The sequence below is a fragment of the Mus caroli genome, chromosome 15 (genome assembly GCF_900094665.2).
Source record: "Mus caroli chromosome 15, CAROLI_EIJ_v1.1, whole genome shotgun sequence".
Taxonomy (NCBI): domain Eukaryota; kingdom Metazoa; phylum Chordata; class Mammalia; order Rodentia; family Muridae; genus Mus; species Mus caroli.
Genome location: NC_034584.1, coordinates 57,157,263 through 57,164,264, shown reverse-complemented (window position 1 = coordinate 57,164,264; position 7,002 = coordinate 57,157,263).

Here is a 7,002-nt window from a genome sequence, read left to right as displayed (position 1 = left end):
CTCCCCAACCAAAGCAGTCTCAGGTCCCACGTGATTGGACTGGCCCTTCCTATGATTTTTGTCACCTTCAGTGTGGCTTGAACTTGGAGGCTTGCTTCTATGAAATAGACTATGGTAAAATATAGAATGTCCATCTTGTGATTTGGTTATAGAAGGTTGTTCCTTCAAGTTAGCTAGCAGATCCTCTCTTTAATTAGAAACCTTGTTAGATTGGAGCGCCTCACCTGAAGAGTGACTACAAACAGCCTTCCTCTGACAACCAGAAAGGAACAGAGAAGAGTAGACTCTGCCCAGTACGTTTAATGTGAGCTATATGAGGGTATCCCAAGGTTAGCTTGTGAATCCCGTCATGGGCTGCTACTGTTGTTTTCACCAGTTTGAAACAGCATATTCATCTACAAAGAGTTCCAGTTTGATGTCACAGCTTGATCTGCTTTCCCGCTAGCTTAATAACACTCCAGAAAAGATACTGCTATGAAGGCAAAAACCATACAAAAACAAAGAAACAAAAAACAACAACAAAAAAAAATCAAACCAAACCAAACCACCACCACCACCACCAACAAGAAACCATGCAGGTGATGAGTTAATGAAAGTACAAGATGCCAGGTATCATCCCACACATCATTACCAGTGTCACTCTGTTGAACAACTCTCCTTTTCCTGTTGACAAAACATTTAAAAACTTTATAAAATATAAAACCTTGAATGTCATTGGGTGTTTATAAATCTCTGCTTTGGACATTAGATGTGCTTATTGTCATTAACAGTTGATCCGAAGGACCAACAGATGTATTAGTCTGTACTGAGCAACAATCTCTTCTAATACAAAAAGTTTCCCCCGTGGAATCTGAAGATCAGTGTAAAACAAGGAGGATGGCTGTGACCAATGTCCTGAAGCCCTGTCTGTGCCATCTCTTCCCTTAATGAGGTCCACCCTTTCTCCTTAATATACTGCTGGCAATATCAAACTGATGATAAATTTCATTCCATTTTTCATGTCACAAATATTTGGCAAGAAGAAAAAAAGATTTAATCACAGGGCAGCTAAAGTCAAATTCATAAATAATGATGTTTTAAAAGGTGATCCATTCTTATTCCATGCAAATGGCAAAACATTGCATTATTCATTTTTTAGTTGATTTTGTCTGAATTCTTAATCTTTCCTCTGGGTGGGCAGAATGGAAAGATCAGGTTTTAAAACCTGGTTCATTCACAAGGGAAACAGTCACAGGTTCTTCAAGGAATGTTTGGAAAGACACACAAATAATATGGCAATTACATTTTTTTTATCCTGCTAGTGGTTATTAGAAATGCTGTATAAACACATTTATACTTTTCATAGTGAAATGACTGGAAATGAAGACTGGGAATTTAGATTTTAACTATGAGATGATAAACTTAGGAAAAGGAAAAAAAGAAAGTTGAAAATTATTCAACTCCACAGCTATAATTATGGGTCTAAGTTCTACTTTTAAATTTAGGGACTCAGCAGCTTTTGTTGATTTTGAAGGGGTAGGGGAGAACAAATGCTTAGCCCACTAAAAACATCTTTCATTTTCCTCATTCCAGGCTACCTCAAATTAGTGAAAAAGACAGCAAGGGAAACCCAAAAGTGTGTGGAAACCTGGACAGATTGGGTAAGGTGAGATTCGGTGGTCAAAGAGAAGAAGCTACTACTTGATGGTTCAGCTGCATAAAGAATATCTAACAGTGAGAGCCCATTATCATGGAGGAAGGAATCTGGAGCAGATTAACAAAAGATGAGGTGGTTTTAGCTGAAAGTCAGTAGATACTGGCTTACTTTTGTATGTCTGAGTTTTCACACATATTTAACAAATACACTTTCAGTGAAGATTTTGAACTTTGTGTGTCAACCATGACTGTCTCACTATGTGGATGATACAATCAAGAACATGAATGTGTCTATGAACACTAATTAGTGATGCCACTTATAAAAATAAATATTCAAAACTCACTATGGTGGCTACTTCTTTTACACCCACTCTTTCTTAGTGGTCCCTGGATTTTGGGAAGATGTTCCATGTGTGGGTGAGAATTCCATAGATATTTACAGTTTGCAAGTGGAGAAATTGTGAATTTTTATGGTAACCACCATCTACTATAAAATGAAACTTCTCTGGTGAGATCTGAGCACAGAACTAACCTATTGGTGTAGTGTACAAATTTAGAGAACAGTTGGATACTATGTCTATTTAAGAAAATATTAGTACTATGGTCAACATTGAGGCCTGTGAACTCTTCAACTAAGGGTTCTTAGTCAGATTTAAAGTACCAAGTGTTCTGTTTGCTTCTAAAGAATGCCCCTTAAATCTAATCAGAAAGAAGTTGGTTACTCCCGTAATGATTATGTGACTATTGCACCCATGTGACTCTCTTGCCAAGGAGGTTGCTATTGTAGCCCATAGTGCACGAAAGTAAGACTCAGGCATGTCCATGCTTCTACAGATACATGATTTTTAGCAAAGACGCCAGAAATAAACATTGAGAAAAACTCCAACAAATGCATTTGGGAAATTGAATGTGTTCATGGGAGAAGATGAACATTTAATCTTCTTTCTCTTATTACACATAAATGAATTCCAAATAGATTAAATGTCTCAGTGTTAAATCTGAAACTCTGAAACTTTCCATGAGACAGAACAGGGAGAACACTTTAGCATATAGGCTCAGGTAAGGACTTTCTGAAGAAGGCTCTGGTCCCCCCAATATTGAAACAATTACCAAGTAGGATGTTTGTAGGGTTAAAACTTCTCTTATCAAATAAGCAAATGAAAGATTGTTTCACAGACTAGGGAAGATCTTTGACATCTGTACATCTGATAAAGGATTAGTATTTAAAATACATACATATCAAAGAACCTGAACACTAAGAAAACAACCAACCCATTTGGAAAATGGGCTATGGAACTGAGGAGGGATTTCTGAGAAAAGCAAACGGCCAAAAACATTTTTAAAGTGTTTTTAATTCTTGACTATCAAGAAAATAAAAATGAAAACTTCATTGAGATTTCATGACCATCCAATAATAAAAGATAGGATTAAGAGATAAAGAAGGACATTTCATTCCAATCTGGAGACAATGAAGACAGAAATGGGAAAAAATTATAATTCTGAACATATATGCATTAAATTTTGCTTCATACAATTTCAAAAAAGCATATTAGTAACATTTGAAATGTAAATAAAGAAAATATTTAATTTTAAAAAAGCATACTAGTGACCTTAAGCAAAAATGGTTAACACAAACACAGCAGTATTGGGTGATTTTAATAACATACTTTCTCCAATAGAATGGCTATCCGAAAAAAAATAAACAGAACAAAAACATTATAATTAAGACATCATATACCAAGTGGACCTAAAGAATGTCTAAAGAAACATCTACCCAAACACCAAGAATATAGATTCTCTTTAGCTGCCCAGGAAAGCATGCTTAAAATAGACCACATACCAAGATATAAAACAAATCTTAGAACATTCAGAAAAATTGAAATCATTCTGTGTATCATGTCTTACATCATTACAATAACATTTGCACACAATAGAAAGCACATCTCCAATAATTATACAAACTCTTTAAGATTGAAAAACTCATTATGGAATGATTTATGAGTCAAAGGAGAAATCAAGAAAGAACTAAAAATGTGAAAATTTAAATGAAAATTAAAATACAAGAAGATAGTACATACAGTAAAAGCCATGAAGAGGGAAATTTATACCTATCAGATCCTACAATAAAAAAAATCATAAAGACCACAAATGAATGACTTCACAATTCAGGTCAATATTTTGGAAAAATAAGAACAAATCTATTTAGAGGATAGGAAGAAAAAATTAAAGTGGATAGAAATTAATAATTAGAAAAAAAGAAATAATATGAAGAACAATACAAAGAATCAATGAATCTAAGACCTGATTCTTTTTCAAAGACACACCAGATAAATAGACCCATGGCCCAACTAACAAAATAGAGACAACACAAATTAACAGAATAAGAAATGAACAGAGAAATATTACCATATACAACAAAGAAATTAAAACATACAGTAAAAGTAAATATTTCTAACATCTATAAAAATTCTAAAAGAACTGGTTAAATTTCTAGCACACATCAAAACTACCAAGGAGAGATCAATAACTTCAGCCAATAAGGAGCTCTAAACAGGAATCAAAAGCCTTCTGACTAGAAAAGGCCCAAATTCAACTAAATTTGACAGTAGAATACTATCAGATTTCCACAATTCTACAACCCAGACTTTTTAAATTACTAAAAAGAAGAGAAACAGAAGGAACACTTCCAACTCCTTCTATGAAGCTAATATTACTCTAATACCACCCCTCCAAAAAAATTGCAGGCCAAAATTTCAGGTGATCACAGAAGTAAAATTTCTCAATAAGATAATTGCAAAATGAATACAGGCATGCACATATATTTCTACCATCAAGTTAGCTTTATCCAATTTGTATTTCAATATATGTAATGATTCATATAATTGAAATTAATGATAAAAAACATACCATCTCGATTCATGCAGAAAAGTCCTTTGATGAAATACAATATGCATTCCTAATAAAGGTTCTAAGATTGTAGAACTGGAGGAATTGTTCCTCAACATAATGACAGTGATGTTTGACAAACCCACAGCCAATATTATTCTAAATAACGAAAAAATGGAAGAAATACCATTGAGTTAAAACAAACAAACAAACAAGTTAGGGCTGCTCACTATTTAAATTTCTTTTCAAAATAGTGGTTGACAAACACGCTAGAATAATAAAAAGAAGAAAATGAAAGATACAAATAGGAAAAAAGAGAAATTACCCACTTTGCAGATAATATAATACATTAAATCCCCCGCCCAAAATTCAACAGAATTCTTACAAAAATGATAAAAAGCTTCACCAATGTAGCAGGATGTAAAATCATCTTACAAATCAGTAGTCTTTCTATATACAAAAACAAACATTCTGAGTAATTGATTATTGAAACATTTCTATGTGCTGTAGCATCAAAAATAAAATATCTAGGAATAAAACTAATCAAGGAAGCAAACGACATATAAAGTGAAAATTTTCTACCTCTGAATGCAGATATTGGGGAAGACACAGAAAATGGAAAGACCTCCTATAAACTTAGAATGGCCAAATTAATATTTTGAAAATGACCATCCTACAAAATGCAGCTTACAGAGTCATGTAACCACATACACATATTCAGAACATTCTTCACTGAAAAAAATACATTGTAAAATTCATATGGAAACACAGAAGTTTACTATAGCTAACACACTCTTCAGCACACAGAAACAAATTTTAGAGACTACCATACCTGATTTCAAGTTATATTATAGAACTAGAGTAATATGTACAGCATGATACTACCATAATGCAGAAATGTATATCAATGGAACAAAGTAGAAGACCCAAACATGATTGAATGTTACTACAGCCACATGCCATTTGACCAAGGTGCCAAAAATACACATTGACAAAAGACATCTTCCATAAATGATACTTGGAGAACTTGACGTCCACATGTAAAAGAATGAAACGGGATCCATATATATATATCACTCTGCACTAAACCCAACTGCAAATGGCTCAGTGTGAAACCCAAAATGCTGAAATGTCTAGAAGAAAACATAGGCAAGACATAGGTGCATAAGAAGCTGTTTTTTTTTTTTATTTGTGGATCCTAGATGTGAATATAAGATATTAGTATATAACCTGGGTAATCATGAAAACCAGGAAAGTAAAATAGGACAATGGATGGGGTGAGTAAGAGGAGCTCTAGAGATAGACTAGTAGGACATGGGTAAATAGGGAAATGACAAGTGATTTATCAGGGAAAGTTGGAGGAATTGCAATGTAGAAGGGAGGAGGTGGGGACACATAATACTAAGAATACTCAGTGAAGCCATGGATTATTTTGTTTGTGTGAAAATACATATATAACAAATATGTGTATGAATATACTTACATATTTTTAAATTACACTATGCCATTTGGAGTAGTAATAATCCCTGAAGGGTCATAGACTATTTAACAAAATCCTTGGTGTTAGGTAGGGGAAACTTCCCTTCAACTTGGTCAGGGACATTTAAGATGATCCCAACACTAGCTCTTGGTTGTCTCCTAGTATTTGCAGTTAAGCCTTATTGCTGAAGATACCACACATTTTAGGCATAGAACTTGGAGTATTTTAGCTGGAATTGATCATTTTAAAAATTATATGAGTTTTTGTTTTAAACAAGCATCTTTGATAGCAGTGTCTTGATTTCCTCAAGGGATATTTGAAAGCAATTTAATACGGTTTTCTAGGGTACAGTAGTTTTCTTTTTTAAGTTGAGATTCAGCAAACCACTTTATCAACTTAAAAAATGTGCTGTTACTAAATGATTTGTGTTTCGGTGACACTACATAGTCACATAATAAGAGATATTATTATGAGACACTGTCTAGTCATTTGTTCTATTGAAACATTTTTAGTATCTGTATAATATAGCTGCTTCCCATCCTTCTTTAGAGTGCCCTTTCATAGCTTTCCCATTCTTGGATATTATCTGCTCTTTTCTGATTTTTCTTAACTAGAGTCAGGCTTATAGTATATCCTAATTGGTAATAACATTTAAAATGAAGTAATTGAGAAAGCAGCCATAATATAACATAACATGAGGCCCATTCATTTAAAACATATACATGTATTTTTATGAGGGCTGTTTTCTCCTTATATTCAAACAGGTAAACATTTATTAGATTACTTCTTTCTTATATATATTTACTAACAACTTTCAAGTAATTTCATAAAATGGACTCCACTCTCTTTAACTTTAAGACATATCATACAACTAGAAAGCAGGGAAAGAGTAAACACACACTGGGTATTATTAAATATGTTAAGAGAGAGAGAGAGATAGAGGGAGGGAGAGAGAGAGAGAGAGAGAGAGAGAGAGAGAGAGAGAGAGAGAGAGAGAGAGA